The sequence below is a fragment of the Corvus hawaiiensis genome, chromosome 3 (genome assembly GCF_020740725.1).
Source record: "Corvus hawaiiensis isolate bCorHaw1 chromosome 3, bCorHaw1.pri.cur, whole genome shotgun sequence".
In the NCBI taxonomy this organism is placed as follows: domain Eukaryota; kingdom Metazoa; phylum Chordata; class Aves; order Passeriformes; family Corvidae; genus Corvus; species Corvus hawaiiensis.
In genome coordinates, this window is record NC_063215.1 from 70,450,149 (window position 1) to 70,477,806 (window position 27,658).

General features: G+C 38.0%; 1 protein-coding gene and 1 long non-coding RNA gene across 3 annotated transcripts in view; one reads left to right on the top strand and one right to left on the bottom strand.

Annotated features, from left to right (window-relative positions):
• The window catches only part of LOC125323826, a 33,020-nt gene extending 10,379 nt beyond the window's left edge, over positions 1-22,641 (top strand). The window contains exon 4 of the long non-coding RNA XR_007202666.1: positions 22,213-22,641. This is a non-coding gene — a long non-coding RNA (uncharacterized LOC125323826). The remainder of the gene's footprint in view (positions 1-22,212) is intronic.
• The window catches only part of CHRM3 (cholinergic receptor muscarinic 3), a 265,214-nt gene that overhangs the window by 141,405 nt on the left and 96,151 nt on the right, over positions 1-27,658 (bottom strand). The window lies entirely within an intron of this gene.

Below are 27,658 nucleotides of genomic sequence, written 5' to 3' on the forward strand. Positions count from 1 at the left end.
GGGCAAGCACTGACAAGAGCTTGCCTTCACACCCAGCCTGTACTCCCTGGCAGCAGCCATGAAGTGTTTTTCTCTCTTACATTTCATACAGCCCTCTCAGAGCTCCCTGTTTGATGTCGACTTTTGCTAAGCATCTGACTCCGCAAAATGTGAGATGCTCATTTCTGGGCTAGAAATGCCTTAGGCTACTATGTTTAACCTCCTGCTTTCAATTCCATGTGTTTCACTTTTCTCCTACATGCTGACTGTACTGTTCTGATGTACACAATGATAAAGGTGGTAAAAACTCCTTTTAACATAGGTTGAAAAATGTGAACAGAAACAAACAAGAGTTTGCCTCCTCTTGGTGCAGAATGGTATTTATGGGTACCCTGTAGGGAACAGATCAGTTACTAATGACTATGAAAATACAGCCTTGAGATACTGAACTTAGAAAGATCTCTGTTTAACAATGGATTTTTTTTTCTCCTTACAAAAGAAAGTGCTAATTGGTGGTACATAAGGTATTAACATTTTTTATGAGCACTACAAAGCTTCAAAGGGTTTAATTGATTTTAACTTCTGCTGGTACTGTTCCATGTCTGAAAACAGCTTTCTGTCAGTTTTGGTTAACAGCAGCTTTAGTATTAAATGTCTGCAGCAGAGTTACTCACAATGTGAAGGGTATGTTACAGTGGGGAAACGGTACATTTTTATATGAGGAGAAATGTGTTCACAGCATTTAACCACTTTTTAACTTCACACACTCAATTCCAGACCTAATTTCAAAATGCTTCTGAACAATACTTTAAAAATTATAACTTATATCACTTTTGTCAAATGGAGGTTATAACCAGCAAGCAATCTCTCTGGATGCCTACAGAAAAATTTGAACTATGATCTATGATATAAAACATTAGGCCATCTCTTGGTAATTTCCTTTCCTCCTTTTTCTGCCTCTCACAAGAAAAGAAGATGAATCACTTTTCCAATCTGTTTCAGCACATAGCTGCGCCAACAGCTTTGTGGTAACACAGGGATGGGTGACAGGCAAAAAATACCAGACTTCAGCATAGCTGAATACCTGTATTGTGAAACCCAAGACTGCTTTGAAGGTGTCGGTGCTGCTGAGACCACAGAGCATCCTTGCCTTTACATGATGTTACTGGAGACAAATTAATTATTTCGAGTTCTTAAAGTTCACCATCTACCTCTTCAGGAACTGAGACTACACAATTAGGAAATAAAGCAGAATCTGCTCGCTCAGAACATCTGCCCCTTTTTTACTGCAGAAACAACTTTACTAGTGGCACAGTTATTAACTATTGTTAATAACTCATATTGACACTGCAGAATCATCAAATCCTCATAAGATGGATCTAGGAAATAGATAACAATTGCCTTATTATTTTTTGTGATTAAATACAGAAGAGAATCCAATTAAGAGTCACAGGTTGAGCTAGAAGCAACATCACTTGGAAGAGAACTCAGCGTTCATAAGGTACAGATATATTTCACCAGGATTATTAAACACCTGACCTTATGTGGGCTTCACCAGGAAAATTTCCACAAGTATAATGGACAATTTTATAAATGGGAAAATAATTTATGAATGATGATTTCTAGACCAGTCTAATGTAAACCAACTCCGCCTTTCAAACCAGAAGGAAAAAGTCAATTTTCCCTTTTACACCAACAAACAATACCAACTCTATGCTACATGGCAAAAGACTTTTTGAACCAAATTGTGAAGCACTGCATTTGATGCAATGCCATTTTGAAATTTAGAAAGACATTATGTGAGGGCCATCGTGAAAATTTATTCCGAAAATTTATGTGGAATATTTCTCAAATAACTAGTGAATCTGTTTTTTCATGTCTTCAGCCAAACACTTTAACACTCAAACAACCTTTAGTGGTCACTTAAAGTCAGTCTTGGGCCCAGTGACTTGTAACAGCTGATTCAAACATTGAATGCCATATGCATGCACAAAGAAAAGAAATAGCCATTTTGAGAAGAGTTTCAAAAGCTTTTCTTTGAGTTTCATTCACATGGATGATGAGTAGGCTTGACAGGGAAAAGGCGACAAAAGCTCACCTACTCTGTTTGAAACTAATCTAACAGAATAATCTTATCTGAAAATAATATGCTATGAACACCGATAATTATGTTAAATTGTTGTGTTAAAAGATAAATTGTTGTGTCTTGTTATTGCCAGAAGATTGGATTGCAGGCATCATTTGCATGTGAAAAACATTGCAAGAATGTTAGGAATCACATTAAAAAGTACATTAAAATCTTTACATCACTTTAAATTCCACTGCCACTGTCTTTGCCTCTCATCATTTTAAAAAGATGGGAAGGTGACAAAGTTACTACAGTAGTCACACCATAGTATAATCTTCTTCCCCAATCACCAGCAGAAATCTCCCAAGACTTGCCTTAATGGCTGGTTGGGAAATTTCTAGTCAGAGAATCACAGAATCATTTAGGTTGGAAAAGACCTCTAAGATCACTGAGTCCAACCTTTGACCCACTGCCATCTTGTCAACCACACCATGGCACGGAGTGCCACATCCAGTCGTTCCTAGAACACCTCCAGGATAGTGACTCCAACTTCCTGGGCAGTCTGTTTCAATGTTTAACAACCCCTTCCATGATGAAATTCTTTATGATGTCCAGCCTGAACCTTCCCTGGCACAGCTTGAGGCTGTGTTGTTGCATCCTGTCGCTGATTGCCTGGAAGAGAGGACCAACCCCCACCTGGCTCCACCCTCTTTACAGGCAGTTGTTGAGAGTGGTAAGGTCACCCTGAGACTCCTTTTCTCCAGGCTAAACAACTCCAGCTCCCTCAATATATGCACTCAAGTCCATATTTGACTTGAAACTAGCCTAACTATTACATCAGCCAGAATAAATCAGAGCAAGTCAGAAGCTTGGTTTTAGAGATGAATTGGTTCTTGGCTGCTTCTGAGCACGGACGGAAAAGTGGATGTGCATGGAAAGTACTTATGTACCTCCCCTCAGTGTTCCAACAACTCTTCTACATGCCTCTGAAATAAGTTTTTAAAAACATCAACTACATGGCTTGGGTAATATTTTTGCAAGCAACATAGTTTTTAAAGCAATCTGAATTTATCAAATTGTACTAGATACAAGTACTTACTAATGCAGTATTATCTTCAGAATAGCAAATTTGTTAGCATACATTACCTAAGACAGAGAATGCATCCTAAATACCTATTTTTAATAATTTGTAACACTTACAAGAAAATTTCAGTTCAGTAAATTCCTCTTGTTCTACTGAAGTATTTTTAAATGAAAATCTAACTAAAATTGAGTATTTCACTATTATTTTTTGCATTCAATGACCATCCTAACCCCTTCTTGCTCAAGCTGTGAAATGTAATATATATTATGGACATAACTCACACATAAATGTATATTTAATAGCGATGTGTTGGTAAGAAGAATGTCAGATCATAGAAATATTTTGCAATAAGAAATCTATTTATTCTCATTTCCAATTTCTGATGCATTTTAAAAAAAAAAGGGCATACATGAAAATATAATATGTTTACCATTAACTTTACTGCCTTCTTTAAGGTTTTGCAAAATAAAACATACTAATTTGCACATTCAGTAAATTAGCATGGATAATTAAAACAATCTGCTACATTCCTCAAATCCAGAAGTCATTATTAACAGCTACTTTGCACTTAAACTAAATTAAAATTTGGGAATTCAGAGTTGCTGGCAACTTCTGTGTTGGCAAGAATACACAAGCTGAAAGTGGATTGAAAACAAGACAAAACAAAAAAAGGCACTGAGAATTGCTTAGGTATTAAACAGAGAACAACATTTAGTCACATGGCTACATCCTGGCAAAATCATTTGAGCCTTTTGCTGGAGCAAGACACACATTTCTGACAAACAAAATCTACTCCATTAAACATTTGTGTGTCAGCCATGCTTAGCAAAAAATCTTTGACTGCAGCTACATTAGTGAAATTTAAGTTGTGCCATGTATCATTTCAATTAGATAAAGATTTGGTGAATAGCTAAGCCTTTTATTTTATTGTCTTCGCAATCTTGACTGGATATTTGCTCACTGCACCAACAGTGGATAATAGGATAGAAATTCTCTGTAAGGAAAAAACAAAAAATCAAATCAATCTGAATAGTCCATTTTCAGTTTGCTGGCAGAAGGGTGTGGGGAGAGAGGGCTCTGAGAAAGAGGTGACAGAAAATAATTCCTTAAAACTAGACAGAGGGTGGAATTCTCATACTTAATAGAACCTGAAGGCTCAGTTTGAAAACACCTCATTATTTAGGCATTTCTCTGTGGGTAAAGAATTTACCAACTCTATCCTTCACACTTATCTCTGACTTTCCATGTAGTGATGGTTATATTTCAAGCTCTTACTGCTGCTCTTATATTTCTTCATGGGTCATTGTACTTCAAGGGTACGTATCTCTGACAATGTGCAAATTCCTATTAGTGATGAGACCACTCTAAAATATGAAAAATTTCTCAGCAGTAATCTCAGCAAAATCAGCAAAAGAGAATTATGCAAAAATCATTGCTATTCAAAAGGGTCCCTAGGACCAATTTTCCTGGGAAAATCCTGAAGCTCTAAAAACAAGTAAGACTCAAAAGCATCATTCTCCACCTTGATGTTGTTTTGCCATTTACATCCTTCCCCAGACTCTGAAAGAAGGCACCTGATCAATTACCCCTGGGCTGTCACAAGTCCCTCTGTGTCTTCCCAGTGCTCTGGTTTGGTTGCACAACAGGGAAATCAGACAAGATTAGAAGAGCTGAGTTTGGGGAACAGCTACAAAACTCAATTATATATTTGAAAACGCTTGAGATACACAGACAATAGTATGTGAGATTACCCTTTTAATAGGATATACACTGTGCTCTCAGCACATCTCTGGACTGAAGTATTTCTTTGAAATGTCAGCTCCTTCTACCTTTTTGAACTTTAGATGAACCAAAGCAGAGAATTCATATATTTCATATCTCTTCTTAAAAGTACACACATAGGATGTAAGATACCACAAAAGTTGCAGTATAAATCAGTTGTCATCATCTGTCATCTTTAATATTGGCATTTTTTCTCCAAAACGAATAAACTTCTTGAGAATGACAGGTGATTTTCCCTTATGGTATGACTTGCACAGACTTTTTCCCTTCCTCTTTTTTCCCCAGTTTCACTCACTTTAGTTTTATTGCTATTGGCTAGAAAGTGCACTCTAATAAAACTTAGCCAACCTGTGTGTCATGTTCAGTCCAACTTTTAGCAAAACCAGTAGGAGCCCCTGCAGTGAGCCAGTGGGGTAAAGAGGGTGCTGGGTAAGAAACAGCAAATGAGGAGCCCCAAGATGCCAGACCAGTCCCCATCTCCGCTGCTGCCACACCAGAGCAAATGAATCACGCAGTGACTTGGTACAGTTCACTTTTTGATCTCTTTACATCAGTAACACCTCATTGTCACCCCCACTACTGGCTACACTGAATTAGCATGAAAGGGCCTGCAGTATATACTGTATACTTAACACCTAACAGCTAGATGTGAGATATACTCTTACATATTAAAAAAAATCTTCACTCAGAAGGCAAAAAAATTGAATGTAAATTCATATCAACTTCAGGGAAGTCAGTAAGTTTATATCATCACAAGGGTTTAAAGGGAAGAGTCTGGAGTCCTGCCTGGGATTTTTTTGAGACTGAAATTTGCTCTGGCTAATGTCAGACCAATGTAAATTCTGAGGAAGCCCACTGAAAATACATATATATGAATCTAACAAAACTGGAACCTACTTCAGGATCTTCTCACACTGCATATAGAGACACAAATGAAAATACTAACAGGTTTGCGACATAAATTAAGTGGGTTTTGGAAATACCATCATTTATCATGTCATATCTAAATGTCACCTTTAGTTCATATAAATGTCACCTAATTAGTTCATATAAACGCTTTTTCTGAAATTACATCAGCCTTAAATTTCAGAAAGGTCAGAACTGATAAGGAGAAGTACATATATTCTCTCTGCCCCTGCTTAGAGTTATTCTGCAAAATTGACAGAGAATTTTGTCTTTGGTAACTAATGTAAATAAGACAACCCTGAGACAATGTTTAACACAGATGTGTGTTCCAGACAGTCCTCAGTGGCAAGATACACATTATTCCAACTAAATTTTTGAAAAGTAAAAAGCACTGAGTTTATACTCCATATTCACTCTCCTACTTACTCAGTAACCTTCTCATTAAAAGAGAGAAAAAATAAAAAGGTTGCCACAGCTTCTACATGGATCCTTCCTTTAAGTATTTTGCCTTCTTTCTTTCTTAAATGCATAGCATTTTTTTCCAAATAAATCCAAATCATAGTCCAATCATAGGAACAAGTGATTTGCTGAATTTTATCTGCCTTGTCAAGTCCTTTTATTTACATTTAGTATGCTTAAACACTGCAGGATTTACCTTTTTGCATTTTAAATCTGGAGCCTGAAAATAAGCCCAGTGTGGAGTTGTATCCCAATAATGCATCCTTACGAAATGCTGATAAACAGGCCACAAAACATGCCAATGAATATTTCTGATCCTACATATAATATATCAAAACTTCACTAAGATGTTTTACAGTCTGTAATCCTGCATATATCAAAACTTACCTAAGAGGGGTTTTTGTTTCCAAGTCCATATAGATGCTTCAAGACCGATTACAATTTTTATTTATTTTACAATAAGGCTTGAAACAATTGCTCCCATAATTGGTTTTCAGATTAAATAAATCTAAAATTTCAAGCTAATGACAATGAATAAAGAGAAAAAAAGATCATGTAAGATTTCAAATTGTCTCACAATTTTTTGTTGGTTTCCAGAAAACACTACATTGAAATCCCAGAAAGAAAGACTGAGACAAATTTTACAAATTTTTATAGTTTCAGAATATTTCCAAAGTGAAAGGTTTCATAATGTGACATTCTTAACATGTAATTAATTAATCAATCAAAAAAATTACATAATAGCCCTTTTACTTTTCATATCAAAATCAATTCTGAATTCATTCATGGAATATTAAATGGGTTAGAGACAGAAAAAAATCTAATTTTCCTTTCTGCTACATTGGCATAAAAGAAAATATTGTGGAGCATTAGTAAAAAAAACCCTCACAAAGCAAAAGAAAGTAAGCCTAGATTAATACTAATGCTTGGTGGGTTCAGATTTTTCTCTTGTCTGTTTTGGTTTTTTAATCTTTATTTCATATGCTGATAACTACCTAGAAACACTGCAAATGTGCTGCATATGACATTGGGCTTATTTCAAGCCAAAATTAAAGAATGCAGATGCAAGTGTTTTCTGCTTCATCACTCAGTGGAAAGATTCAAAGTCACAAGTGAAACATTTTGAGAAAGAGGTTACAGTGAATTAAAACACGCGAAATATACAGAATCTACAAAGTAGTTACAATTTTGTCTTCTAAACTGCACTTTTCTTGCAGTTTAGTTTCACCACATATGTCTACTTTGCATGCAAGAAGATGGCTTTGCAACATCAAGAAAAATGCAGATGAGGAGATTTGCTCCAGAGGTGCACTACTGAACTAAAACTCTCAGTAGTCCAACAGCCATTGGTCACAGTTCGTTTCTGTACACCACCTTACTCCTACAATTATTCTTCTGTACAAAAACGTAAATAAGATATCTGTATGTATAGTCACATTAGACAGTTACTATAATAGACTGTGTGACATTTAATATTTGCTTTTAACTCTGCTGAACTGCAGTCAAAATTCCTGCTGTTATGTGACTATAAGAATATAGTTTCTATTTGTGTAAATACATAGTTTATATTTGTATAAATGCCCACTGAAACCTACTTAAGGAACAACAAGACCAACACCCACTTCAACAGTTCAACTGAAACAGGATTTCCTTTTTAGCAAGACAGCAATTTACATTCTAAGTCTTTGTTACTTCTTTCTAAAACTTCAAATCAAATGTGAAGAAAATATTTTAAGCTAATAAAGATAGCAGCTCCATGTCTTTCTTTTAGTGGTGTGCATTCTTTGATCAAAAAATGGACATGCACTTAGGCAAGGAAACCTTCCACCTTCCATGTGACCAGGCTGGTCAGCGATCCATCCAACCCAGTCTTGAGCACTTCCAAGGATGATGAATCCATAGCTTTTCTGGGTAACCTATTCCAATGCCTCACCATCCTCATAGCAAAGAGTTTCTGTCTCATATCCTATCTAAAGCTACCCTCTTTCAGTCTGAAACCACTTGGCTTTGTATTGTCATTCCACCCCCTTGTTAAAAGTCTCTCTCCAGCTCTCTTGTAGGCTCTCCCCAGGTACTGGAAAATTTCAATTAGGACACTACAAAGCCTCCTCTCTTCCAGGCTGAACAATCCCAATTCTCTCAGCCTTTCCTCATAGGCGAGGTGCTCCACCTTCTCTACTGAATTTAGTGGCCCTCCTCTGGACTCACTCCAACAGGATGATGTCCTTCCTGTGCTAGGGGCCCCAGAGCTGGACACAGAACTCCAAGTGGGGTCTCACCACCATGGAGAAGAGGGGGAGGATCACCTCTCTTTACATCCTGGCCATGCTCCTTTTGATGCAGCCCAAGATATGGTTGGCTCTCTGGGATGCACGCACACATTGCAGACACATGTCCACCAGCACCACCAATTTTACAAGTGGCAAGATCCGCTGAATTTGTAAGAGCAAACAAATTGTCTCTGAAGTCCAAAGAAAGTGGCTGTAAAAATAGCCCAATACCCCATCAGGATGCCAATGCTTAACATGTTCAATATAGATAAAGAGGATGAATATGTTAAACATATGTTTAAAGAGTCTTAAATCTCTGCTCTTTTTTTCTTTTCATGCAGCAATTGGTCCCTATTCCCATATTTTTCTCTCCTGTCCTTCTTGTCTTCTGCTTAAATAGTGTAGACAAGTTTGACAAGCTTAACAGAACTCTGAAGAGATGCAGTGCTGTGATAGGCCAAAATGCAGTCAGCAGCCTTGCTTCAGGCCAGGAAGCCCAGTTACTGTAATACTGCCCACCACATTTCACTCATCTGTTTGAAAAGAAAACTTTGAAGTCAAACCCCTCCATTCTTTCTTCTCATCCCTTCACATGTTTTTCCAAATGATTAGAACATTTGTGAGAATAATTTAGAAGAGCCATTACAAACGCTAAAAGGAAAATAAGCTGATATCAACACTGGCATTTCTTGTCATCGAGAGACAATACATTCTAATAGAATTACTACTGATAAATAAGGAAAGGAAAATTTTAACTTTTGAATGTCAAGAATATATTTTTACTGTTTTTCTTTTCTATTTTCATATGCCATTAAGATCAATGGGGGGTAGCTGAATATAAAGATAGCCAATTCCCATATGCAATCAAACCACCTTCATGATAAACAGGGATGTAATTTCTCATATGGAAAGATGATTCTAATGCAAAACTGAACCTTCTAGCTCCATACAATTTTCTTCAATGGGCATGAGATAGGGCAAAAAGCCTAGCCTATTCTTTAAGATAAGAAAGAGACCTAAGTCCTTATGTTTCTTTTACAGGCAACCTGAACCCAAATGAAAGAAACATACTTTTAATTTTTCTTTCATCCTCTTTTTAATAATCTCCTATCACAAAGTCACTTCTTAATATAAAGACTATAAATTATATATGTATAACTATGTAAATCATACTTATAATAAGTATAAAGCTATAATATATATCCATATTACAAAAATAACGAACCTTCTATTTATATATAAGATAAAACTAATATCTACATGAAGTAAGTAAAAATTAAAAGCATATTGGAGAAAGTTAATAGTGAGATGCATATATTTATGGCAAATTCTTGCAGTTTCCAGTGTTTGCTAAAAAATTTCAGATGAAAATATGGGTAGGTTTTTTGGGTTTGTTTGTTTTAAGATTTATATGGATACAAGTAATGGCTACCACTGGGTAATTAATATAATATGATAAAAAGATTGGGGGATAAATAGTTCCTGCAACAATTACTAGTTATTCACTACATACCCGAATATATTTTCTATAGAATATGTAAGTGAATACATATATCTAAATATAAATTCTTATATAATTTTACAATTTCTTTAAGTTCAATCTCTACATGAATTCAATATTAAAAAAAAAAGAAAAAAAAAATCACCTAAAAAGTTCTCTGTAAAAAGGTTGTGGAAATGCTCACAACAAAAGAAAAAAGTCCTATGAGGATTAAATGTAAGGAAAACTGAAGCAACCCCTCTGCAGTGCAGAGCAGCATTTCTGCAAATGAGAAAATGTACTACCACAGGTCACACGGACTGATGAAAGCCAAAGGCTCTGTGACAACACTCACTACAAGCAGCAGATGCAACTTCAAAAGCCCTGTGAAATGTCTAGATAAGAGCAGTTGTTCTGGTAAAGCAATTCTGCTTGTCCTTTGCCCTGGCATAAATAACTGTGCAATCAAAAAGTACAATCTGCTCTTTCTTCTGCCCTTACCATCTGTCCTGCTCTTGCATCACCATGATAGGCACCTCAGCAATAACTAGTGAGTACGGGAATTTTATCAGACAGACATGGAGAACAATATAAAAAGCAAAACAGATTTTTAAAAGGAATCTAATGAAAGGTCAGAGGAAAGAAACCCTGCATGTTGTTTTATTTGTTTTTTCTCTAAAGAAACACACAAAAGCAAAATCACCAAGACAATTCATGTGTATTCTGCCAAAATGTGATAAAAGTGAACATCCGGAAAAAATTAACCTCAAGAATTCTTCAGGATAATGAGGTTTGAAACACTTTATAATGATGACTTTATAAATAAGTCATCATTCTCTTTACCTACTTTCACACAGGTTTCTGTTATCTCATAATCATTTAATTGCATTCTTTTTGCTTCTTTTCCAGTACATGTTTCTTTCTCAGTATTTATGTTGATTGTAATGACTACTCCGCAGCTGAAAGATCCATTACTGAAAACAATTCCAATGTGTTTTAAAGCAAATGTTTATGTTGATACAATGAAAGGCTTTTTCTCATCAACTGCATCCTTGCATTTAATAGAAATCACTACTCTTCTAGTGAACAGACATTAATTTTCCAGATAAAAGAAATCAAAATAGTCTATTTTTAATAAAAATATATGATGATTTCCTTCCAGGGAAAAATCACCAGACATTATTAGCCACTACACTGAGAAGCACAGACTTTCCAAACACCTCAATGAAGTAATTTTCAGACACTAAAAATATAAAGCAATTTACTCACTACATCTTATTAATAAGAAATTAATAAGAAGCACTGAAAAATAATAAGTATATTGTCCCATCTGATGATGTTTTAGCAAAGTGAATATTCTCTCAATTTAACACAATGTGCTAAGTTTCTAGTGGCGTTACCCCTGTACAGTGAAATATAAATACACATCATGAAGGTGGCAGCCCTTCCCTTGGCATGTACAAATTAATACTAAGAAGCATCTTCTGGGTCATGGAGGGCCAAATCCTTGAAGCTCACAGCAGACTCACAGTACTATATTTGATTTTCTAAGCTGCAAAATACAGAGATGCTGACAATTATCCATTTATTTTCCCCCTGTATTTCCCTCTGGCCATTCACTATGGGGACAGATGGATGCTGTTCCGTAGCTCACTTACCCTCTGTCATTACACCCATAGAATAGATTATGGGTACACAGTGCTAATGAGACCCTCAGAACAAAATATTAAATGTCAGTCACCCTTGGAAACACATAGCAAATTAAAACTAATTTCATGTGTACACCACAGAATTACAAATTGATTTTGACATGGCCAGAGTAAGATAAAAAGCCTGTAACAGAAAGCAGGAGGATCTGGACTTTATAATTAAATAAAATACTGATGTACGCTAGAAAAAATAACCCAGGTTGGTGACTCAGCTACATCTCGTGGGTACCATTATGATGAATGAAGGCAGCTCATGGATCAGTACAAAGTTCTTAATCAGACACTCTCCCAAATCAAATTACAAGTCAAAACAATAGGGAGGCACCTCAGAATAGCCCATAGCCTGATGAACTAACAGTAGTACTACAGTGAGGTGTTCTGATTTCAGTACATCCTTTACATTTACCTTTCTCTTTTCTGCCCATCCCAAAGAAGTCCATTGGGCAAGTGGATCCTTCCAGCTCCTGCTGTCCTGTGAGACTCTTGAATCAGACATCATTGGAAATGTTCAGTCAGGTTCTGTGAGCTCTGAGCAATCTGATCAATTGAAAGATGACCCTACACATGGCAGGGCCTTGGGCTAGGTGGTCTTTGAAGATTCACTTCAATCCAAAGCACTCTGTGATTCTATGATCTGTGGGAAATGCTGGGGCAGGTTGCAAGCAAATCCTACCTATACCCATATGTTGCCTATGCTTACAAAGATTTGGCCTTTCATACGGCAGAAAAAAATCACAGAGTCCATGAAGAGAGCCAATAAACTCTCTAATTAGCATCATCACCAAGTAGATGTTATAGTACAATTGTAACAAAAGAGAAGGCAGAGAACAGCTTGAACAACCAAATGTGCTTGTGGACAGATACTCCACTACCCCAGAATGATACTGGTAGGACCCCACTGAAATGAGACTATGTTAAACAGAGTGGGGACAAAGATGGTTATCTTCAACACTCAGCTAGCCTTGTCACCCTGTAATTCTTTTACAGAGCTACTGGTAGGTGATCTAAGATGAAAATTCTTTCTCATTAAGGCAGCAGAAACATTATCTGAGTCGTACTAAGACTCATTTTGATAGTTTAATGGGACCTCTGTGGCTTACCTGCCTTATGCCATCATTGTTGAAAAGAGCATTTCCCTGGGAATGCACACTTATCAGACCTGAAAGCACTGTCAGACTGAGAGGTCTGGAAAATCTGTTGCTTACTCTGAAATATTTTAAGCCACTTCCTCAGCCCTTCTAGTGAAGAGCAGATTACTCTTCCTGAAATGACAAAAGTATTAATGATCTTAACATACACAAAATGAGGTCTTTTTAAAAAAGAGAAAGTAATAAAATATCAATTACTTCAAAGATCATGCTTTAATTAGAGTTCTTCCTCTTAGCAACTGAAGTGAGAGAAATCAGCTGTGATACTATTACATAAATGGACAATGTGAAAATGGCTATAGTTTTGGTATCAAATCAGGAACCATAGTATTTCTTTTCCTGGCAACACAGCTTGAAACAGGCAGACCCGAGATGAAATCATCGCCTCTGTTCAACTCAGGTTTTCCTAAATTAGCCACTACGAAACTACTAAAGTGTTTCCTAAGGATTGAAAAATATTGCCATGAAGTGCACACACCTAGATTTGAAATGCTATCTTTCAGACATTAATTTTTCAGCATTCAAAACACCAGTTGTAAAGGGCAGGGAAGATGGAGAGGTTCCATAGCAGTAAACATCTTGCCTTCTTTAGAAATCACTGAAAAAATCTATTTTCAAATATTTCCAACTACTGTTAATCAGTTGAACATGTTTCTAATTGAAACCTTCCCGGAAACCCAAATACCAGGTGTCCTTGAGTGAATTAGGACAAAAGGTAAAATGACTTGGAGGTATTGGTGCATGAGAAGCTCAACATGGCCTGGTAACATGCACTCGCAGCCCAGAAAGCCAACTGAATCCTGGGTTCCATCAAAAGAAAAGTGACCAGCAGGTCAAGAGAAGGGATTCTACCCCTCTGCTCTGCCCTTCTAAGACCTCACTTTGAGTACTGCGTCCAGCTCTGGGATTCCTAACACGAGAAAGACATTGGCCTGCTGGAGCAAGTCCAAAGGAGGGTCACAAAGATGATCAGAGGGCTGGAGCACCTCTCCTATGAGAAAAGGCTGAGAGAGTTGGGGTTGTTCAGCCTGAAGAAGTGAAGGCTCCATTGAGACCTTACAGCAGCCTTCCAGTACCTAAAGGGAGCCTACAAGAGAGCTGGAGAGGAACATTTTACAAGAGCATGGAGTGACAGAACAAGGGGAGATAGCTTTCAACAGAAAGAGGGTAAATTTAGATTAGATATTAGGAAGGAAGTCTTCACTGTGGGAGTGATGAGGCATTGGAACAGGTTGCCCAGAAAAGTGGTGGATGCCCCATCCCTGGAAGTGTTCAACGCCAGGCTGGATGGAGCTCTGCTCAACCTGTAGGTGTCCATGCTCACAGCCAGGGGTGGAACTAGGTGATCTTTAAGATCCTTTCCATCCGAAAACATTCTATGACATGCAGATCAAAACATCAAACCACAGAATTATGATTTTTCAGCTTCTTTTCAGCAACTTAAAATCTCTCTCCTGAGGCATGAACATTTATCTTTCCTAAATCTAACACTTTCAAAGTTTTCTTTACACAGCTTATGATTTCAGAATGAAGTAGTATATTACCAGCTTTCTATTCCTTTTCTGCAACACCGTCCTTAAATATTTGGAGCCCAGGACATCAAAGGGAACTGTCACTCCCTTAAACTGACTACCAAATATTAGGAAAGCTCTCATCTCTTCAAAAGCTTGTCCTGTGCAATATGTTTGGGTTCCATCCAGCAGAATTCTATCAAAAGTGCTTCATACTCACAGTGTGAAGCAAACAAAAAAAGGGAAGGGGAGGAATAATCACAGAAATGTTCTTTGTCTCCTGAGCTTTGAGCACACCTGTCTCCAGAGAGAGATACCAGTAAGTGGTGTGGCACACAACAGCTGGTGCAATGCAGTGGAGCAGCCAGTGCTGTGAGCAGGGTGTGACATGCACCATGGGATTTCTGCTCTCCCCTAGCCCCTCCTGACCAAACCTCCCCACCCAGGGTGTGGCTTGCAGGAGCCCAGAGAGCAACCAGCCCAGAAGCCTCCACTCTTGCTCAGAAGAGCATGTGCTGCTGGCTGTCCCTGCAAAGACCTCTGAAATAAGAGGGAGTAGTTCTTTGAAAACATCACATGTTCAAGGCCTAAGAGAAACATTTTTAGGCCTGTGAATGGGGATGAACCCTATATGTATATACAAAAAACTCAGCATGAACATGGACAATAAGGGATGTCCACTTGGGAGGAAAGTTTGGGTTTAAAGAATTTTAACAGGAAAAGAGACTCTTCCCTAGTCAGCACACGTCACGCTGACTGGCTAAGAAGAAGCCATGCAGCCTAACCTAAACAAGGCATAAGTCAGCATTTAGTCCCTGAGCACAAAGACTCCAATGCTTCAAACCAACTGCTTTGATTCCTGTTCTTCAAAGAGACTGCTTTACTACACGTCTAAGGGAACATTCTCCACAGTGACAAATTCAATTATTTCTTACAATATACATAACAAAATACATAGAAGATAACTTACATCATTTCTCAGTCTAGGGATATTATATGAAAGAGGAGGGATTCCCCCACCCCATATTTCCATGATTCCATCAGAGAAGCTCTTTATAATAGTAAACGATTTTTAAATCTCAGTTTAAATGTCTATTATACTTCAAAAGTCTGCTTATCTGCATTAAAATATCTCTGTCTCAGATAAAGCTTTTATCCTTTAAGCCAAAAATGAAAAAAAAAAAGTTGGAGACAATAACCCTTATTTCCTAACCACTTCAGGGAGATACAGTAAACTTTCTTCTCAAACAAACAAAACCCACTCAAATGAAGATGGTTTATATTACCTATTAAAAGGCTGAGGACATGCAATGGAAGTAACAGAAAGCTTTGTCTCATACTACTTTACAAATTTAGCAACATTCTATGTATCAATTCCCACAAGCAAATTCTGAGGAAACTAATAGAGAACTTCTATTATGATGGGAGGAAAATTACAAGGGATATTAAAAATCACTGTCCAGGAGAGAGAAAATATCTGGATGCAAACCCTGGTTTAAAATTCATCCTTCATCCCCGAGATGCATAGGACCAGTCACGATTTACAGCCCAGCCATCAGCACTTCACTTCCTGATGCTCAGCAGCTACCAGTCTCTGGAGCAGCCCAGCACAGCTGCTTGGTGTGATGTGCTGGAAATATCCAGGAGAGGGTAAGGGAGACTAGACAAAAGGAAGGTGGAGGATGTGTATGGGAAACAGCTGAACATAATTATGCATCCTTGCTCTCTTTTGCATGCAGGATGGAGAGTTGCCCTAGTAATTCCTTACCAGGTCTCTGGTGAGATCTTGTAAGAAAAATGTGCCTAGAGAGCCTGTTGTCTCTTGTTGTTGTATCAAGTTCAATTCCATGCAAGGAAAACATAAGTTCAGTCTCAAGGCTTCAGCAAGGCTTGAAGAAATTAGGGCACATTGCTTCCAGTGACTGATTTTAAAACATGGCATAGAACACTGGGAAACAAGAGCTATAATGAAAATGAAAAAATGAGTGATACTAACCCACCTGCTTTTTGACCTGAAATGAGAGAGACGAGACTCAGTGACTGGGGCTTGCCACTAAGCTCAATTTAAGTATTGTGGGTAATTTCCCTAGATAAAGTATTTTCACTATATAGGCTCAAAAAAGAACAAGCATCTAAAATTAATTCATTAGCAAGATATCATCACCTGCCTTGGTCAACCTACTCTTCGAAGTGTAAAAAAAAAAAAGAAGATTAAGGGGCAAAGTGGTTGGTTTGTTTAGTTTCTCCTTATAATTAAAAAAACCCAACAAAAAAACCCCAAAACCACCACCACCACCAAAACAGTCCTGTCATCTCTGTGACAGCATTTAGCATAGACATGATGTGTGAGGTGCTTTGCTTCCAAACAAGTGGGACAATATGATGCTTCACTAGTATTCACACTAAGATTCACCACCACCAAGTTTAAAAATCAAAATTAGTTACAACAGGGTGTAAGGGGTATCTAAAATGTTTTCTAGTGGGGGTGGGGAAAATATCTCTGGTTCAGTTGCAATCAGGTGAGGATACTGCTACAGCCATAAGACTTGTGTAATTTCAACCTTCCCTGCTGTCTTCAATCTATGAATGATCCTCATGCTCACTTCAAATACAAGTAAGGCTATTATTATATACACAACAGGACTTTTTATGGAGTAATACATTGTTTTTCAGTCTGCACAAAGACGCCAGAATGAAATCTGGATCTGTGTAAGCTAGCAGAAAGCCTGTCCCACCTTGCTAGAAAAAAAAATATTATTCTGTGCTCATTATTCTGATCTCCAAAAGTGACTTTTGGGAATAAGAAATGTACTGGTGAAAAAGTTCACAAGCTATTGACAAGCCTGATTGCTAACATTAAATGACATTAACAATTATTAGTTTTTTTAATTAAAACTTCACTGTTCAGCCCAACTAAAACTTTTAAAGCTGCACTATTTCTCCCTGATGCTCAGACCTTTAATAAGTAACTGGTCTCTCGGTATTTTATGGGCTGTGTTAATAGTTCTCTAAGGTGTTCTGCACAGTTGCAGACCAATGTTCCTAAGCCGCATTAAGAACCCACATCAGATATGTAATACATCTCTTAATGTTCAGAAACTATGCAAGTAGACTATGGCCCTCCCTGTCCCTTTTATTTCCTGTATAATTATCCCTATGATAAATTATTAATATGATCCAGCATTGTACTGACTGATCTGTACACTCATTTCAGGATCAGAGATGTAATACTTTGAACAGTACAATGCTGTAATTCGTTGTCATTGCCTAAAGAGAAAGTCTTGGTGAATTATTTCTTATGATATCCACACTGAGGAGGCTGGGGAGAAACCTCAGGAGAAAAGATGAGTATGCTCAGATACTTCTGTGATTCGCTTTGCCACACAACAAATCAACACATTTTTCTTTTCTTAAAAAAACCCCTAGTGCATATTATCAGTGCAAGGCACAAAATATTATTGAGTTTCAGTCATTAACTTTGCAGGGTCAGAAAGTACCTCCTGAGTTGCTGAATGGGGTTCCTTGCTATTACATGTGCTGTATTACACATTTATAATCACAGTCGAGTAATTGTAAGGGCAAATTTTACCAATTGTCCTTTGTATACAAATGTCAAAGCTTGTTACACTAACAAACCTAATTGCATATGTAATTAGTGAAACCCCAATACACCCAGTAAAATACTGTTATGATGGAAAACAAAGTCAGCAAAAAGTCTAGTGCTTAACTGCCCATAAAGCAATTTTTTAAATCCATGTTAATACAATAGCCAATGTTTTAAATGATTTTTTTTTTTTTTTAAGTTTTAAGAACTAAGTCAAAAAAATTACTTAAAGAAAGATCTGGGACCAATGTATCTGGATGTCTGAATAAATTGTCGCAAAGATTGTTCTAGATCTATCCTACCAGGATACCCCCCTCTGTACTTAAGTGACAATAAAAATATCCCAGCTGTCTGGCACAGCTCTACAGCTATATGGAGAGAAAATGAAAATCAGGGACAGCGTCCAGCTGAAAGTTAGCTTGGATGTCACTGTAATAGTGACAAAGTTCAGGGATTAATCGAACAGACACCAGAAATCAATTAATGATCTCAATGACACCAAAGGCAAAGGCCTCGAGGAGGAAGGGGTGTAAGAGTTGATACACAGGCTACAGGAGGAAAGCCACTGCCCCTTTTCAAGGGAAGTTGTTTCTGAAAGACAGATATGGTGCTTGGCTGCCTGGCATAGGCCTTTCATCTCTGGAATTCCAGAGAGCGCCTGCTAAAGATCACAGCTAGGCTTGGAAGCAAAGTTACACACATATACACACACAAAAAAAAAAAAAGGAAAGGAAAATCTGGCATGGAAAAGACTATTTGCTTTCTAATATAATCTAAAAAATAATGGAGCAGGGAGACTGAGCAGGAATTAAATGACAAATTTTTGCGTTTTATTTTTAAGTGCATGGTTGCAAGATTTTGACTGATGAAAAGGACTGGAGCAGAGGTGAGGAATGGGAAAAGGATGAGGGAGAGCACCATTTGTACCCACCAGACCAAGTCTTCAGAGGTAGGAGAGGCAAGAAGCTATTGTTTTCTGCTGTGAGCATATGAAGAGCAGGTTTCAGGGTTCCCTTTATTGGTTGTAGCTCCCTTGACCTCTCCTGGTTACCTTCAGCACATCACACCAAGCAGCTCTGCTAAGCTGCTGAGTGAGGGCATCCCCAGGACTCTGGGGAAAAGAGGCAGCAGGCAGCCTGGGCTAGTGCGCAGTTGCCTGAAGTAGGTGGCTACAGAGCCTCAGGAGGTGAAGGGACCCATGGATGGGCAGCAAACCATGGCTGGCCCAATGTGTCTCAGAGTGGATTTTAAGACAGAGTTTGTACTGAGATTTCCTCTCTGTCCTGGGATGACAATTTTGCATCTCCCTGATAGTTCTTCTCTGGCTTTATATAGATATGGTCTATTAAGTTTCTCCAACTTTTCTTTTGAGAATTATTATGGAGTGTTTTTGTTTGCAAGGACAGGAACTTTTCATCTGTAGAGAGTTTCAACGAGCTGAACATTCCCTCCTTCCCTCTCCTTTCACTTGTACCTAAGCATAATGGCACCTCTCCTCCTCCACTTTTTTCCCAGAAAAGACTGCAGAAGTGTTCCTGTAATTAGTGCCCAGATTCCCAGTGTTTCTTATACAGCCTCTCTGCTGTAACGCTCTGAGCTGTAAGAGGCCTGAACAAGTTTCTTCATTGCTTGTCACAAATGGAAAGTTCAGGCGGGAGGCTGGAGTCCTGCCATGCCTCTTTGCAGACTTGGACTGTCTCAGCTCTCCATTTCTCAGCTATCCTTCACCAAGGAGTTGGGACATTTTTGTGCTGGATGCCCAAATTCTGCTCAGTACCTAATTTAAGCATGACGTATGAACTCAGCTCCATGGAATGTGAATGTGCACACATGGCTACTAATTATCAACTGAGGTAACAATCACACACAGAGTTAAAAGCTTCAAATTCAAAGATCTTAAGCAAATCTGAAGTTTCCATAATGCTTAGCCACAGACAATACATTATCCTGATCCCAGCTGCAGACTGCAAGATTCTCATTAAAGATAGCATGCCATGAAAACGCTTTATAAGGATTCGCCACGTCACCAATGCTTATTTTTCTGCAGCAGAAAATGACAAATTAGGATACAGAACATTTACAGGTAACTTATCAAAGGATAAGAGAGTTTCATTCTAGATGTTATTAAAGTCTAACTGGTATTAGAGCTATCTCTGTAATGGAGATTTTGCCTCTCTTAGAAGTCATATATTATGAGAAATATTACATAGATTATTAAAATTACTGCTTTCCCCCCAAACACTTGGTAGAGGACACATCCCTAGAATTCAGAAATTAGAATAAGCTGCTGATGCATTGTTAGAAAACATTTATGCCTGTTATTTTCAGAGAAAAGTAGCAATCAAAGATATAAAAACACAGAAGCCTGCAGAAAACACAGGAAATTTTGAATACCACTACTTAATGTTATCTGTCCCTTTTGTGCTGCTGGAACAATATTATAAAGGGTAAATTTATTTATTTATGGGGGACTGGGACAGAGGTTACTTTTGATTTTTATTTTTAGTGCCGTTTCATTGAACAAAAGGAAAAAAGAAATAAAGCTCTGTAAAATAACTGCAGCACAAGGACCTGACCAAATAGAAAGTCACTTGCTCAAAGGTTAGCATTCAGTCAGACTCTCAAACTTCGTGGAAATATCTCCTCACAACTGCATCTCTAGTATCACCCCAAAACAAACAAGATTTTTCTTTTCTGTCACATAACCATGCCTCTTCTCTCCCTGGAGGGGAACAGATCACCCAGAATTACCATAAGGAAAAAGCAACAGGCTTATAGCATATCCTGCAGGACATACAATGACTGTAACTGACTGAAGTATTCTGATACAAAGCAACAGTGAAGCCCCTTTACACATTTCTGCAACTTTAATTGCAAAGTCAGGCTAGTACTAGTTTCTGCTAGTGCTGATGGATGGGTGGTTATCAGAGGAACACTTGCTCCTACCATTTCAGAATAAATTGTTCTGAGTGCAGGAGAAAGTTCATTGTGCAATTCACGGAAAAGAGGAAACCAAATGCCCTTCCCAGAGCACCCGGTCATGAGCAACCTCAGAGCAATCTTTCCAGGAGAGGCAAAAGGGGACCGTGGCTATGAGCACACACTTAGATGGCCACACAGTATCATGATCTCCTACACAACTAGAGGCTTTGCCCAGTGACCAGCAAGGAGGGATATCAACTAGCCCCTTCCCTCCAAGGGACAGACCTTCCCTTGTCATCAGCCCCGTCCTTGGGCTCAGCATGCTTCCATGCTATAAGCCAGAAAAACCCCAGAGATCCTCCAGATGACTTGGCAAGATGCTTTCATAAGCTCTCTGTGATTTGACAGAATGGGTTGAAGCATATACAGAACCATGGAAGGATTTAGCAGGATTTTACAGCAAATTCAGAAAAGAGACGAAAGTGACATGAGCTAATCAAGTGGAAACACAAACTGTTTTCTGACATTGTTATTCTGTGGATGCTGAGCTTCTTCAGAGGGAGCTCAGCAAAAATGCATTTGAAACCTGTCATTATGCTCCTTAAAAAGAAGGCAACTGGCAATGCTCCTAATCATTCTTCTGTAGGATTCACAAGAATTACCTTACTCTTTCTAAATAACATATTCTTAAATGGTAATAATCTTGACTATTCAAATAATAAATATCAATAAACCATGAAAAAGCTTATTATTTTCTTACATTATATAAACCCACTACTGCAGTACCATGTATACTCAAATATCTTGTAGGGTAGGGTGTTTGAGGGTATTTCAGTAAGAAATAAATGTATTTTAGAACCACTGTACTACAGCAAGTTACAAAGGCTTGTGACAGAGAGCTATTTTTTACTAGTGGCAGTGATAACCCACTTAGCAGTGACATACAACTAGTGAAGATTGAGCTATGCTCTATACAGGCATATTTTATTGCAGTCCTGAAAAACAGCCCTTATCACAGTTTATGGTATTCTGCTAAGATTATGCTGGTTAGAAAGCTCTTAATCTTCATCATAATTATAGAAGATGAAACTTTTTTTTCCCATTTGAAAGATGCCAGCATTGCTTTCTAGTAAGGTATCAGTGCACTCATTCCAAATTTTAATGGAAGCAAACAGCACATGCTGTTGGAATAAACCTGCTTATTTTACCTACTATTTTGCTTTCAAATCTTAAAGTAACACTTCCTTCTGTCAGCTCTGAGGTGTACTGTCCTTTCTCTCCATCTCACAGGTTTCACATAGTCCTCCACAGGCAGAAGCTGACTTGTCTGTCTTCCTCCTGGAACACAACACCACTCTGGGACCAGAAGGCTGAGCAGAGGCAATGCCAGAAGCAGGGAGAGTCAGAGGCCCCACCTTTGGATGTTTTCAAAACCTGAGTGACCAAGACTTGAGACAGCCCAGTCAAACTAGGAAGTTAGCCCTGACTAGAGCAGTGGACTGAAGAAGGTGCCTCCAGAGGTCCTTTCCACCATAAAGCTGCCTTCACTTCCTTTTTCTTTAGCCCCTGAGAAGTGCAAAGGTCTGAGCATAACAATATTATCTCTTATGGTTCTCTGCATACTTCTGTGTCACCTTCTATTCATGCTGAGAAAAATATCTGCAAAGGACTACTTGAACAACATACAGGAAGATCTCCCTAGACACAGGAATGTTTTTCTTTCTTACCTCCTAACCTGTAGATTTTGGCAAGCATGAGTCACATATATCCATAAAAAAGCTTAACATTTAATAAATACCTTTTTGAACCTTTCTCCTGTTTTTTGACAATTTCCTTCATCCTATATTTTTATTTGCACATGGATAAAAATCTTGTCACAAGATCCCTGGAGTTCATATACATTACTTTTCCCCCATTATTTCAGTGAAAATAAAAATAAGCAAAAAATTGAAGAAAGAAGGGATTCGATCTCTGCTGAAAAAGGGAGCAGAGGAAGAAAAAGGCAATCAATAGGCTTCAGAATTACTGTGGAGAAATAGGCATGTTTGGAAAGTACAAAATGTTGCAGAAAGCACAAAAAACCACACAAAACCTGCCTTAACAGTTGTTATGTCATTACCTACAATATCTGAAGAGGCAAACTGTATGCTCTATTTATTTTCATTCACCATAAGCACTCTGCATTTAGCAGATGCCAGCATATGTTTTGACTAGAAACACACAAATCTGCTAGGAAATAACCAATAGGTGGAGGAATAAAGACATGTTGAGACACTTCACACTAGCTGGAAGGCAGCAGGACAATCTACCCGCCACAGTAGCCAGCAGAAGTTTAGGAAACAGATGGAAATTCAATTGAGGACTGAAGAGTAATTGTTGAGATGGGGGGGAACCAGTCCCCTACACAGAACAAAAACCAGCTGCACATCCTTTACAGAGAACCCTTTGCAAATCACTCTGAATTGCTAGTGTCTTTTTTAGTATTATTTATAACTCTTCATCACCACAGTTGAGACTGAAGAATTTCTGGTTGGTTGGTTTTTTGTTCAGTTTTTCTGAGAAAATCCACCAAACTCTATAGACATTCAGCTGTGGCCCGCTTCCATGTTGCATTCAGCCCCAAGCACGCCCCACTACCAGCCCTTTATTTATAAATTTTAGCTTTCATATTTTTGAGCTTTACTAGTTCCATACACTCCATTTTATTTTCGTCCTATGCCCATAATTTCATCTTCTGTCATCAAGCCAGAAGAGTCCCCCCTGGAGACTGGAAAGCCACTTGCTCCTTTCCCATACTTTACTGACAGTAATCACAATTCCTGGATCTTGCTTGTGTAGCATTTAAAATGTGCCCCTGGAGATTCCTGAGCACAGGGGCTAAACTGTTGAGCCCAGTCAGATTGCTGAAACCCCTGTTTCAACATGCCAGCATGAGGAAAGAAATATCCTCTGGAAAGCAACAGTTCAAAAGAGCCTCTTCAGTATGCTGTGTAACAATTTATGTAAAACTAGCTGACTGAAAAGAAGAAAAATGCAAGCTGACCAAGAGCAGACTGGACAACTAAGCAACAGAAACAGCCACCAAGAGTTCAGTGATCAATAAAAAAAATTAACTACACTCTACTTAACATCACCCTTCTGTCTCTCAGTATCTTATCCAAAGCAAAATAACACAGATTTTATTCTAGTGAAAGCAATTAATAATAATTTAAAAGGATATCTTTCAACTATCCCCCAATCAGGAAAAGCTCCCTCACAGATATTGATAGAAAAAAACAATATGCATTAAATTCAATGTTGAAGACTTAGTTACCAAAGAATACTTGCAAAGATGCATGTTTGAAGTATTTCCCACTTCATGTCACTATTACCATGGGAAAAAACGCACACAAACTGCTTAACTGATAAGGATCCTGGAATGTCTCTGGTGTAAATGAGAAGAGAAGAAAAGAAAGAGAATTGAGATCTCCCACCTGCATCCCTCTGCTCCTTCAGCAGCAATAATGTGCAGATTAAACCACAAATTTCATTTATTAGACATTAATGTGAAGGCATTTAAAGCTTTATAACAGGAAAGAAGGCTAAATTAATGCCATCTTCAACGTGTGAAAAAATAAGAGACTGTTCAGCGGCAGGAACAAGCTCAAACATGGTGATGAGAAAATTAACTGACCAATTCATTAGCCACAAAAAGCACCTCATTTGAATACAACTTAAAAAATCATTGATGTTGCTTCTGTTGCTTGTATTTGCTAGGAGCCTGAGCTACCCTCCATGTAGCAAGATATTTTCCTCACACTTCTGTGACACTTCTTATAGAGTTAATCCTGATTTTTCCTGGGCTAGAGAAGACTATACATTAAAGCAGCATGCATTTAGGGCTCAGCCCTGTAGCATGTTGAGTACTCTGGCCTCTGGCCACCAGAGCACTTAGGCACATGTTTTATTTTAAACACATGAGCAGTTCTGCTGAAATTCAGAGAGAAAGTCACAGTATGGAAAGGGCCAGATTATGCCTTGCAAATGTGAAGCCATATTAAAAATGAGTAAAGCTATTTAAAAGTAACACAATTATTTCCCTGAATCAGGCAAATCTATCCTGGTAGACAAGATGTTCTACAACACATTAATAGGGTCAGAGAGGTCTCTCAGCCCCATTCATGGCTCAGGTGTGCTCCCAAATTTGACAAGCATGAAAAAAATACTGTGAGCATTCAAAGTTACGCAATATCATTCACTGCCACCAAAAACAAAAAGAAAGGCAGAAACTGAAACCTGAAGGATGTCCTCAATTCTTGTCCAGCTTGCAGGGTTCTCAGCCACGAAGGATGCCTGTGCCCTTCACAAAAGTGTTCAAGCTTACACTACCTTTTAACAACTACCCAGGTCTGGCAAATGTCTTTCCTTTTCACCACTGACATAAGCAATAGAACTGCATGAATTATTGCCTGAAAATGTTATTAACATTTCAATGTTAAAATTACACTGTGTCAAGCTGCAGACAAAAAAAAAAAGTTGAATTTACAGACTACAGATTTCTGTAGACTCAGTGCTTTGAGGATTAAAAAAAAAAAAAAAAGACATCAAGACCATTTTTACCTGTGTACCTAAATCTTTACTTATCTTTCAGATTAAAAAAAACCCCAACTTATTATTGTGTGCTATTATGATCATATTTCCTGAAATTTGAATGTTACATAATGCATCAGTTTTATTTGAAAACAAATCTGCTTTTAATTTTGAGAACACAAATTAATGCTAGCATATTTTATATCTCTTGCTCAAACACATCAGAAACAATTTAAATTATTTTTGTTGCATATTGTAATCTGCACCTTGAGTGACAACCTCTGCACTGTTTATCAGCTTAGAGGGATGAGATAATAAATAACCCCCTGCTTCAAGCAGTATTTTATAATGCAAAATGTCACAGCTCTGTAAAGCAGTGCTAGCACATCTTAGCAAATTGTTGTATCGATGACATTTTAAAACTAGAGAACAGGAATTTTAAGCTAAGAGATCAACAACATTCTGCTCTTCATTTTGCAGCACATAACAGTGTAATGCTTCCATCCCTGCAGCTGAGAGCACCTTAGTTTCTTCAGCACCATTGTATTAAAAATAAAATTAAATTTTAAAAAGAAAGGAAAAGTCTAATTACAAAAGCTTTAAATTTTCAGTAACTGCTGGTATATACAATGAATGTCCCCACTCTTCCCCCAACGAAATTCTCACTTGTTTTACCAGGTTTGATGGGCAACAGTGATTGAGAAACTTGGTTGAAGGCTTTGGGTTTCCTAATGAAGGGATCAAACAACATGCACCTGAGCCACAGGTTGCACAGACCTCTGGTATCTGTACAAAATCTTGCAGCTGAAAGGAAAAGTTAGGACAGGATCTTGAGAAGCAGGCTCCAGGTAACAGTTCATGCCAGCCCCTGGGACACACGGTGTCTCTCAGCTACCTGGGACACAGACCCACCATCCCTGATTCTAAGGAATTGCTTGGTTTGGAAAAGCCCTCTGTGGTCCCTAAGTGCCATATCTATATTTCTTTTCAATACCTCCAGGACTGGTGACTCCCACCACTTCCCTGGGCAGGCTGTTCCAATCTTTAACAACCCTTCAGTGAAGGTTGTTGTCAGATGCAAAATACTTCAAATCACTGAGAAAAAAAAAAAAAAAATATTTTAACATCGTCCTTTTTAACATCTATAGCTGTTCTTTTTTTTTTTTTCCCCCATGCCAAGACACTTCAAATGCCTTTCAGGTGCTGAAACACTGTCACTATGGCAGCTGTGACGTACACTGTTCAGAAGAATGATTTCAATAGACTTGCCCAGTGCTGTGAGACCTCTGTTTATAACTTTTTTCTTGCCTCACCCTATAGTGCTTAACTCCATCAGTTCTCACCAACCCAACAGATTAGATTACTAAATCCTGACAGCCTGTAGAAAAAGACTCAGTTTGAGACACCACACTACCCATTCTGCTTTTCCTGATGCCAGAGGCTGCTCTGTAAAAGAGCTGCAGATGGGAAGTTCTATATTTTCTTGTTTTAAGGGGGATCCCATATGGATAAATAATGCTGTTCTTTGGATGTGATTTGACTTGGCTGACAATGAATCAGTTCTGTTGCATTGCTATGCCATCCTGTCTCACTGGTCTCTGATAAATTACTGAAGCAGGTACACTCCTAAAAGCCACCTGTGAACCACGGTCGGCACATATACAGATCTAGCAAGGTGAGCTTCAGATACTCAGGTGCATAATAGCAAAGGGTCATATGACTCATTTAATAAATTCATTATTTATATTTCAGAGTTTTCTGCATAATTCAATTGCACTAATGATGAAGAGCTTCTCTTCTAACTCCTAAACTACATTTATACATAATTTATAAAATTACTCCTTCATTTAATGAGTGTTGTTCTTCATTAAGGAAAAAAAAAAACCAAACCAAAACAACCAACAAACCCACCCTAAATCAGCACCTCAACAAAAGCCAAAACAGTCTGAAAAATGACTAGTAGAAACAAACTAAGCAATAACCAGTTTAGATACATAAATAAGGGAAAAAACAAAGACTGCTATCTCTTTCTGTATAAAAGCAGAAGCAAAGATAAAGCAAAGACTTGATCAAGTCAGAACTAAGTAAATACTGAAGAGGTCCATTAAAAGAAAATCAGAAAAAATAAAGGTGAATTTCTATTCAGGTTGAAGCCCACTTTAAACCT